Here is an 11,847-nt window from a genome sequence, read left to right as displayed (position 1 = left end):
AAGATAATAATAGAGATTAAAGCCATAATCGGCCCCTCGGGCAAAACATAAATTGTAAAACAGCCCCTCGGGCAAAACAGTAATCATAAACACTTCATAACTTAAAAATCTCAGTGGAAATAACCAATGCCAAATCAGTGATTAGTTTCTAAACATCTCATAAACCCAGTTTAACTAAAAGTAGTTTTAAAATATTTGTTCAACTTTCCGACAGAGGCTCAATATAATGATGAGTGAAAACAGTCGATAAATCAACATATTCGATAGAAATTCACTTTAAAGAGGAGTGAAATCAATAAGTCCATAAACAGGCCTCTCATGCAAAAACATCACTCATATGCATGTATATATCTATCGCCCCTCGGGCTAGCCTCTCTGTCACTCGTGACTCAACTCTTACCAATCAGTACTCGCACTAAGCATTCACGCTCAATTGGTACCATATAGTAACCGCTACGGCGTGCAGCCCGATCCGTATATCTCTCACAATAACTGAAATCAAAGTAACCGCTGCGGCGTGCAACCCGATCCATGCATCGCTGTGGCGCACAGCTTGTCACGACCCGGATTTCCCACCATCGTGTGTCATAATGGCGCCTACTATCGGAGCTAGGCAAGCCAAATATTTAAAACACCTTTCCTGCTTTCTTTCAAACAATATAAATAAACGAGACAAAATTTAAATGGAAGACTTTAAATCTAAAGCAACTGAAAAACCAAAAGTGTGGAAGTTTAATACACATCACTACCCAAGGTCTGGTATCACTAGCTCACGGACTACTACAGAATACTACAAACAATGTCCGAAAAGAAATACATCATGTTTTTCTGGTACAAGATGAACAAACAAGAAACATGGAAAGAGACTTCGGCCTGCGAACGCCAGCTAGGCTACCTCGAGAGTCCCTGGACTAAAGATAGCTCCCAAAAGTCCTACTGCTGTGGTCCGTAAGCTGCTCCCTGATCTGTGCACAAAAATCCACAGAGTGTAGCATCAGCACAACCGACCCCATGTGCTGGTAAGTGCCTGGCCTAACCCCGGCGAAGTAGTGACGAAGCTAGACAGGACCTACCACAATTAACCTGTACAGATATATATCACGAGTGCAAGAAAACAATAACAAGATAATACAAAGTAAAGCTGGGAGGGGACATGCTATCGGGGAGTAACAGATAAAAATAAAATATCGGAAATAAATAAAAAAAACTTCGGTTTCCATGATATATATATATATATATATATATATATATATATATAGTGGACGGCGTGCCACACAATCCCATATTATCATATATAAGTGGATGGCATGCCACACGATCCCATAATATAGTATGTAAGTGGACGGCGTGCCACACGATCCCATAATATAGTATATAAGTGGACAGCGTGCCACACGATCCCTTTTAACAATATATAGGTGGACGGCGTGCCACACGATCCCAATTCATCCTTATTACAGTGCACAATATGTCACCGGCAACGGAGGCCAATAACCAAGTGGACGGCGTGCCACACGATCCCATAATATCATATATAAGTGGACGGCGTGCCACACGATCCCATAATATAGTTCATAATATCTGACTTCATATAGTAGACCCCTTCAGGGGAGAATAACAACTCAATACCTTTAACCCGGCAAGGGTACAGCTAACAGCCCAAAATATCCCGACAAAGGAGAGTATATATATCAGTCTACACATCCCAGCAAGGGAGTAATCACAACACATTCTCTTTTTAAATCACTTCTTTCTCAACTAACACATTCATGTTCGAGCTAACGCTCCAAGAGTACACCAATCACAATTCTACCTCAACTGTTCACATCATATGAAACTCATCTAATAAACAAGGAGCTTGTGTCACATTATTCGAATTAAAAGCAATCAAGACTCACGGTCATGCTAGACTCCGGTGCATAGATAACCATCACCATGCCTATACACCGTACTCCACATTAGCAAGTAGCAAATATCATCCTAATCCTATTCCCTCGAGCCAAAGTTAGAACAAACACTTACCTCGAATGCTCCAAACTCAACTCACGCTTCTAGTATAGCTTTACCTCTTGATTCCACCACCAATCCGCTCGAATCTAGTCATAAGTTACTCAGTCACATTAATAATTACTAAATGGATCAATCCCGATGCATGAAAATAATTTTTACAAGATTTTTCCCAAAAAGGTCAAAAACACCCCCGGACCGACGTGGTCGAAACTCGAGGTTCGGACCAAAACCCGGTTACCCATTCTCCCACAAATCCAAATATATGCTTTGTTTTGAAATCGGACCCCAAATTGAGGTCCAACTCCTCAATTTGTAGAAAACTTAGGTTCTACCCCAAACACCCAATTTCCCCCATGAAAATCTTTGTTTTGAAGTTGAAATCATGTTAAAAGATGTTAAGAAGCGAAGAAAATGAGTTAGAAATCACTTACCAATCATTTTGAAGAAGAAAAGTTGTTTGGAAAATCGCCTCTTAGGTTTTAGGTTTTTGAAAACTGGAAAAATGACTGAAAATCCTGAATTTATACATTTTGGTGGGGGCTGGCGCGGACCGCACAGAAATGCACCGCGGCCGCGCCGAGTGAGGGGATAAGTGGGCTCTCTTTGAACCCACCCAGCACGGACCGCACTGATTTGTTATGTGGCCGCGCTGGTCGACCCTCTGAACCCCACCACGCGGACCGCACAGAAAAGCACCGCAGCCGCGTGGCTGCCAGCGCGGACCGCGCGAAAATGGCTGTGGCCACGCTGGGCCTGCAACATCTGAACCTCTATATTTTTCTAAGTCTAAGACCTCCCGAGCCCTACTCAAAACTCACCCGAGCCCTCGGGGCTCCAAACCAAACATTCATATGATCTCGAAAACACCTTAAGGACTTACTTGCGCGATCAAATCGCCAAAATAACATCATATACATAGGATCAAGCCTCAAAATACATGATTTTCTTTCAACTTTCATAAAAACTCAAATTCCCCATTTTAAGTCTGAAACATGTCATATGACGTCCGTTTTTAGCCAAACTTTATAGATAGTGCTTAAAACATATTTAAGACTCGTATCGGGCATCGGAACCAAAATACGAGACCGATACCACAGTTTTCTGATCAATTTTCTTCTTCATTTTTGTGAATTAATTTCAGAAAACAATTTCACACAAAAATTTATTTCTCGGGCTTGGGACCTCGGAATTTGATTTCTGAGTACACGCCCAAGTCCCATATTTTTCTACGGACCCTCCATGACCGTCGAATCACAGGTCCGGGTCCGTTTTACCCAAAATGTTGACCGAAGTTAATATTATGCATATTAATATCAAAATTCATCAAATTATTTTTTACAAAATTCGCATATTCTAACATAAAAACTTTCTGGCTACGCGCCCGAACTGAGCACGTAGATCGAGGCAACTAAAAGATAGGTTTTCAGGGCCTCGTAAGCACGGAACTAGGAAGAATTACGGTGATGACCCTTTGGGTCGTCACACAGCCAGATCCATATAAATAGTCGACTGCGCTCACTAGGGGTGTGCAGACTCCGGAGGGGCTCCTACAGCCCAAGCGCTATAGTGCTACGGTGCGCATCCCGATCCATATAAGTATCGCTGTGGCGTGCAGCCCGATCCATATACATATATATATACATTGCTGGGCGTGCAACCCGAACCATAGATATATAATCCTCACAACTAGGCCGTCGGCCTCTCTTAGTCATTAACCTCACCATCAGAGTCTCAGTCTATCTCAGTCATCATTCTCACAATCAGACCCTCGGTTTATCTCAGTAAAACAGGGAACTCAATCCAAAACATTTCCACATTTTAAGAATATAGTGATAAAGCTAGATTTGAGCAATAAATAGGTAAAACATGATTGAGAATATGCTTTCAAACAAATAGAGTGAGGAAAGATAGTAAAAATGTCCCTAAGGGTCGCAACAAGTCGGCACAAGGCCCCAAACATGGCATACAACCCAAAAATATAATAATGTCAAACAATTAACTATCAAATACGCATTAAAATATTCATTCGGCATGGACTAGGTCACAATCCCCAGTAGTGCTCTACCCCACACTCGTCATCTAGCATGCAAGTCACCTCAAAGTAACACAACGACGTATAATCCGGGGTTTCAAACCCTCAGGATAGTATTTATAATCATTACTTACCTCGAACCGGTGAAATCTCTAGCTCGCGACGCCTTTGACCCTCAAATTGGCCTCCACGCGCATCGAATCTATCCAAAATCACACAAACATTGATGAAGCTCGATTTCTAAAAGACGGGGTTTAGCCATACATATCTGGGACTTGCCCTTTAATGGTACAACAATGATCCACTACTCTTAGGTAACTTCAATCTACAATACAACAATCAATAGAGCTAATATTAGTAATAATTCCCATAACTTATGCCATTTAGGCCTATTATCAAACATCTTGTAGGCATAGATATTTATACCTCATAACTATAGTATTGGTTCCTCCATCACTATTAACCAACAATTTCAACCCACCATTAGTCTTTAACAATTTATACTCCTAACATCACATGAGTGATCAATCATTCACACCCAACCAACAAAATTCCATCAACTAATCACCTTTAAATCCCTACCATGATCATGTATTTAAATTGGAAATTTATGGCCTCCAATCACCATACCCCAAGTTCTAATGTATATATCATACATAAATAATCACCATAGAGTAGTTGGAGATGATAGACATACCTCTTGTAGTACGAATTTTAAGAATCCCCACTTGTGGTGTTCTTGATAAATTCAAGGATTTGAAGGAAAATCTAAGGATTTTCAAGATCAATCCGTGTTAATATAAGTGTTTAGGAGTAGTAATCAACTCAAAATACCCCAAAAATCTTACCTTGGATCATAGAAATGATGAGTGGGACGGATTCCTCTTGAGAGAGCAAGCCCTTGCTCCAAAAATAACTTGGGAACTCTCTATACCCGGTCTTGGGGTATTTAGGGGCCTGCTACTAGCGCGGTTGTGCACCTGGGCGCGCTAAAGTAGCGCGACGAAGGCAGAAAACTTCGCAATATGTGAGTTCACTAGCGCAATTGCGCATCTGGGCGCTCTAGAGACATATGCCCAGTAAAATGGTCATAACTTTCTGTTTACACCTCAAAATGACGAATGGTTTGTTGCATCGGAAACTAGACCCAAAGGGATGTAATTTGATAGTTTGTGGATCACACAACTCCTTATATAACTGGATATATGATTGTCCAAAGTTAGGTCTTGTGCGCACTCATTTACAACTTTCGTCTATTATGAAATTTTCCAACCTCAAAAGTTCCCGTTAGCCATCCGAAATCACCCCGAGGCCCGCGGGACCTCAACCAAAAGCACTAACGTATCTTTAAACATCATCCAAACTTGTTCCAATCATCACAACGATGCAACTAACACCAAAATTATCGAATTCAAGCCTAAACTCTTTTAAAACTTCTAAAATACGCATTCGATCAAAAACCCAACCAAACCACGTCGGAATGACCTGAAATTTTGCACACACATCCCAAATCACCTAACGAAGCACAACAACTCTTGGAATTCTATTTCGACCCTCGGATCAAAATCTCACCCATCAACCGAAAATCACCAAAATACTAACTTCGCCAATTCAAGCCTAATTCTATACCGGACCTCCAAAATCACTTCCGATCACGCTCCTAGGTCATAAATCACCCAACGAAACTATCCAAATCATAAAATTTCCGATCCAAGCTCATATACAAATAAGTCAACCTTTCAAATTCAAAGATTTCAACTGAGACTGTTCCTTCAAATTCATTCCGATTTTTCCTGAAAACCAAAACCAACAATCTACATCAGTCATAATATGTTACACGGGGCAAGTCATGCCCGGGAACTTGCGATCAAAGTACAAAATTTCAAAATGACCGGTCAGGTCGTTACAGAAGGACACTTCAAATGGCTAGTAATGCCGTTCGGGCTAAAAACAGCTCCACCAATTTTTCAACGAAAAATGGATAGTATACTTGGAGAATATAAGAGATTTGTTTTAGTATATGTAGATGATATACTAGTATTTAGTAAAGATATTAAAGAACATTTAGGAAATTTACAGACAGTATTTAGATTATTTGTAGATAATGGAATAATAATTAGTAAAAAGAAGATGGAACTATGTAAGAATTATATAAATTTTCTAGGAGTAATATTAGGGGATGGAAAAATTAAATTACAACCCCATGTAGCTAAAAAGGCCCTAGAAATGCCAGATAAATTAGATAGTACCAAAGAGCTACAAAAGTTTTTGGGAATAGTAAATTATACCAGAAAATTTATTAAAGACTTAGGAAAAATAGCAGGACCATTATATGCTAAGACAGGAGCTACAGGACAAAAATATTTTAATACAGAAGACATTAAATTAGTACAAAAAATTAAAGAAAAAATAAAAAATATTCCTAATTTAAATATCCCACTAGAAACAAACTACTTGATAATATAAATAGACGATAGTTTTGAAGGATGGGGAGCAGTTCTAAAAGCAAAACCAAATAAATATAGTGATAAGAGAATAAAAAAAATATGTGCTTATCAAAGTGGTAAATATAAAGATAAAGAAAATGTGAGTAGTATAGATGCAGAGATATTAGCTGTAATTTAAGGATTAAATAGTTATAAATTATATATATATTAAATAAACAAGAAGTAACAATTAGAACTGATTGCGAAGCCATAGTTAAATTTCACCAGAAGATAAATGCAAAGAATAGTAGTAGAAGAAGATGGTTAAATTTTATTGATACTATATCAATATATAATCTGGTTTTTGAACATATTAAAGGAAAGATAATAATTTAGCAGATCAGTTAAGTAGGCTTAAAATTACTGTCAATTAATAAACAAGTATTTTACATGTACAACATGAGACTAACAATTTCCAAGACTGAAGACAAAGGGAAGGGCATTCAAGCCTCACCCTCATACAGATACTTGCAGACAGTATTAGGTAATCTTCATTTTAAGCCACATCCTTTGGGAGAACAGACCAATATTGAAAGAAAAATTTTGGAAAACATAATTTAATATTTTTTCCACCATCAAACATGTCATTTAGAGTCTTACCAGAATGTGTCATAGACAGACCTCAACGGTGTTTAATTGATAACTTATGGATAGCATATAATAAGAAATACACTAAATATTTTATAGCGTCTCTTAATGCCTTAGGACAATATTTTACAGATAAAAACCAAGACAAAAGATTTAAGTATTATGTGGTTATACATGGTAAGATAAATGATATTTTTCAGACATGGTTAGAAGTACTAGATTCCATTAAGGATATAGAAAAACCACTTTTCAAGGGTTTTAATGATTTTACTGAAGCATTAGATTATGCAAGAGAAATACTAGGACCAAACTACTATATTTCCCCAGCACTCAGACAAAACCCAGAAAAACCCCTCAATACAATATCCGAAAAGACAATGATAAGATAATATTCTGTGATCATTGTTCATCAATGACAGAAGCCTTTAAACGAATAAACCAGAAAAATGAAACCCTGGCACAAGAGAAGACAAAACTTATGGAGCAGGTAAAGGTATTGAAACACAGGGTACAATCGTTAAAATTTGAATTATCCCAGACTCAAGTTATTTCTCAACAAGATACAAAGATGAACAGTCCAAAACAGAGTTCTTCATCCTAAACAAAAATGGATGAGAAGGGTGTGCATTCCCCAATGAATGCAGCTAGATCCACTGTATCAGATAATGATATAGCTAGTCCGGTTCAAACGGTAATAGGTAAAGACACAACAAATCCGTTTATGGCTGTCACATTGCCAAAAAGTGAAGATGAAGGTTCATCGAGAAGAAGACTACCTAGAACATTAACTCCCAGACATTAGAAAACTTTTTTCTAGACAAGGAAGAATAAGACAAACACATGGTTAAGAATCCAAGTCCAAGATCAAGTCTAAATCTAAGTCCAAATCCAGAAAAGACCCAAAGTTCAGGAGAAGATGATAACTATGAAGACAACATAAATTATCAAGATGCTCAAGATCCATATGAAGATGAGTCAGAAATGAGTTTCGATTCAATAGCTATACATAATTTAAACACATAAAAACAAAGTCCCAGTTAAACAACAATTAAAGAGCACCAAAGACAAAGGAAATAAGGTTGGTATATAGAGCAATAATGATAGCATACCAATGAGAAAAACAAGAAGGAAAAGAAGATGTGACAGAGAAATGCTAGATGTGCTAAAAGACAAAAGTGACAAGCGATATAAAGTAAAGAAGATGTGACAAGAGGTAATGTTAGTTGTGCTAAAAGACAAGTTAAAATTTTGAGTGGAAGAAAAAGTTACAAACACGGAAGGAATCTCCGACCAAGCCATGTGAAGATGAGGACCAATGAAGTATCCTGCAAGGCTGGACAAGATAGAATTCAGAAGAGTTTGTAATCCGTTTTTCAAATCCGTCCCAAAATTTAGCTATAAAAAGTAGAAGAAAGCAGAAGAAAAACAAGACCGAAGAGAAGAAAAACACTCTGAAGAAAACCCATCCAACCAAACTTTTCATCATCAACCCCCTTTCCAAAACACTTTGTAAAATATTTCCTTACGAATACTTTAGTAGTTCCTCCTCTAAACTTGTAAAATAAATAAGGCCTTATGCTTATGTGTGACCGTTTATGGGTTTCCTGAAAGGGAAAAAGTCTACTGAGCTTTGGGAATTAAAAACGATCACACATAAGCATAAGGCCTTATTTATTTTACAAGCTTAGAGGAGGAACTACTAAAGTATTTATAAGGAAATATTTTACAAAGTGTTTTGGAAAGGGGGTTGATGATGAAAAGGTTGGTTGGATGGGTTTTCTTCAGAATGTTTTTCTTCTCTTCGGTCTTGTTTTTCTTCTGCTTTCTTCTCCTTTTTATAGCTAAATTTTGGGACGGATTTGAAAAACTGATTCCAAACTCTTTCGAAATCTATCTTGTCCAGCCTTGCAGGGTACTTCATTGGGCCCCATCTTCACATGGCTTGGTCGGAGATTCCTTCCGTGTTTGTAACTTTTTCTTCCACTCAAAATTTTAACTTGTCTTTTAGTACAACTAACATTACCTCTTGTCACATCTTCTTTACTTTATGTCACTTGTCACTTGTCTTTTAGCACAGCTAGCATTTCTCTGTCACATCTTCTTTTCCTTCTTATTTTTCTCATTGGTATGCTATCATTATTGCTCTGTATACCAGCCTTGTTTCCTTGTCTTTGGTGCTCTTTAATTGATGTTTAACAGGGACTTTGTTTTTACATGTCTAAATTATGTATAGCTATTGAATCGAAACTCATTTCTGACTCATCTTCATATGGATCTTGAGCATCTTGATAATTTAGGTTGTCTTCATAATTATCATCTTCTCCTGAACTTTGGGTCCTTTCTGGATTTGGACTTAGATTTGGACTTGGATTCTTAACCATGTGTTTGTCTTGTTCTTCTTTGTCTTGAAAAAAGTTTTCTAATGTATGTTTTATTATATTTTCTATTTTTTCATTTTTTTTCTTTTTTTAAATTATACTCTTCTTTTTTGACGCTTCTCCCTGTGTTAATGTTCTGGGTAGTCTTCTTCTCGATGAACCTCCATCTTCACTTTTTGGCAAAGTGACAACTATAAATGGATTTGATGTGTCTTTACCGATTACCGTTTGAACCGGACTAGCTGTATCATTATCCTATACAGTGGATCGTGCTGCATTCATTGGGGAATGCACACCTTTCTCATCCATTTTTGTTTGGGATGGAGAACTCTATTTTGGACTGTTCATCTCTGTATCTTGTTGAGAAATAACTTGAGTCTGGGATAATTCAAATCTCAACGCTTGTACCCTGTGTTCCAATACCTTTACCTGCTCCATAAGTTTTGTCTTCTCTTGTGCCAGGGTTTCATTTTTCTGGTTTATTTGTTTAAAGGCTTCTGTCATTGATGAACAATGATCACATAATATTATCTTGTCATTGTCTTTTTGGATATTGTATTGAGGGGTTTTTTCTGGGTTTTGTCTGAGTGCTGGGGAGATATAGTAGTTTGGTCCTAGTATTCCTCTTGCATAATCTAATGCTTCAGTAAAATTATTAAAACCCTTGAAAAGTGGTTTTTCTATATCCGTAATGGAATCTAGTACTTCTAAGCATGTCTGAAAAATACCATTTGTCTTACCATGTATAACCACATAATACTTAAATCTTTTGTCTTGGTTTTTATCTGTAAAATATTGTCCTAAGGCATTAAGAGACACTATAAAATATTTAGTGTGTTTCTTACTATATGCTATCCATAAGTTATCAACTAAACACCGTTGAGGTATGTCTATGACACATACTGGTAGGACTCTAAATGACATGTTTGATGGTGGAAAAAATATTAAATTATGTTTTCCAAAATTTATTCTTTCCATATTGGTCTGTTCTCCCAAAGAATGTGGCTTAAAATGAAGATTACCTAATATTGTCTGCAAGTATTTGTCTGAGGGTGAGGCTTGAATGCCCTTCCCTTTGTCTTCAGTCTTGGAAACTGTTGGTCTCATGTTGTACATGTAAAATACTTGTTTATTAATTGACAGTAATTTTAAGCCTACTTAACTGATCTGCTAAATTATTATCTTTTCCTTTAATATGTTCAATAACCAGATTATATATTGATATAGTATCAATAAAATTTAACCATCTTCTTCTACTACTATTCTTTGCATTTATCTTCTGGTGAAATTTAAATATGGCTTCGCAATCAAATCTAATTGTTACTTCTTGTTTATTTAATATATATAATTTAAAACTATTTAATCTGTAAATTACAGCTAATATCTCTGCATCTATACTACTCATATTTCCTTTTTCTTTATATTTACCACTTTGATAAGCACATATTTTTTTTGTGCTCTTATCACTATATTTATTTGGTTTTGCTTTTAGAACTGCTCCCCATCCTTCAAAACTACAGTCTGTTTCTATTATCAAGTAGTCTGTTTCTAGTGGCATATTTAAATCAGGAATATTTTTTATTTTTTCTTTAATTTTTGTACTAATTTAATGTCTTCTGTGTTAAAATGTTTTTGTCCTGTAGCTCATGTCTTAGCATATAATGGTCCTGGTATTTTTCCTAAGTCTTTAATAATGTTTCTCGCATAATTTACTATTCCCAAAAACTTCTGTAGCTCTTTGGTACTATCTAATTTATCTGGCATTTCTAGGGCCTTTTAAGCTATATGGGGTTGTAATTTAATTTTTCCACCCCCTAAGATTACTCCTAGAAAATTTATATAATTCTTACATAGTTCCATCTTCTTTTTACTAATTATTATTCCATTATCTACAAATAATCTAAATACTGTCTGTAAATTTCCTAAATGTTCTTTAATATCTTTACTAAATACTAGTATACATATACATATACTAAAACAAATCTCTTATATTCTCCAACTATACTATCCATTTTTCATTGAAAAATTGGTGGAGCTATTTTTAGTCCGAACGACATTACTAGCCATTCGAAGTGTCCTTCTGTAACGACCCGACCAGTCATTTTGAACTTTTGCACTTTGATCGCCAGTTCCCGGGCATGACTTGCCCTGTGTAACGTATTATGACTGATGTAGATCATTGGTTTTGGTTTTCAGGAAAAATTGGAATGAATTTGTACTTACCAGCACATGGGGTCGGTTGTGTTGATACTATACTTTTGTACATTTTTGTGTACAGACACAGGTATTTGATCGATAGTAGCTACTCGTTGCGGTGGAGACTCAAGGTAAACCTGCTGCAGCGTTCGCAGTC

The 11,847-nt window shown here is 36.7% G+C and overlaps 1 long non-coding RNA gene across 2 annotated transcripts; it reads right to left on the bottom strand.

Moving 5' to 3' along the window:
- Window positions 1-698: 698 nt before the first annotated feature.
- On the bottom strand, window positions 699-10,792 carry LOC104229580 (uncharacterized). 2 transcript variants are annotated; one of them, XR_011403198.1, is made up of 5 exons: window positions 8,390-10,792; window positions 4,891-5,835; window positions 4,740-4,810; window positions 4,177-4,367; window positions 699-965 (listed from the first exon to the last, which is right to left on the bottom strand). It is a non-coding gene; the product is annotated as an uncharacterized lncRNA (long non-coding RNA). The 2 variants fall into 2 exon arrangements; XR_011403199.1 differs by having other exon boundaries at window positions 4,177-4,244.
- Window positions 10,793-11,847: the final 1,055 nt, after the last annotated feature.

Source organism: Nicotiana sylvestris, chromosome 10 (genome assembly GCF_000393655.2).
Source record: "Nicotiana sylvestris chromosome 10, ASM39365v2, whole genome shotgun sequence".
In the NCBI taxonomy this organism is placed as follows: domain Eukaryota; kingdom Viridiplantae; phylum Streptophyta; class Magnoliopsida; order Solanales; family Solanaceae; genus Nicotiana; species Nicotiana sylvestris.
Note: the sequence above shows the minus strand (reverse complement) of the source record. Positions and strands in the feature narration are given on the sequence as shown.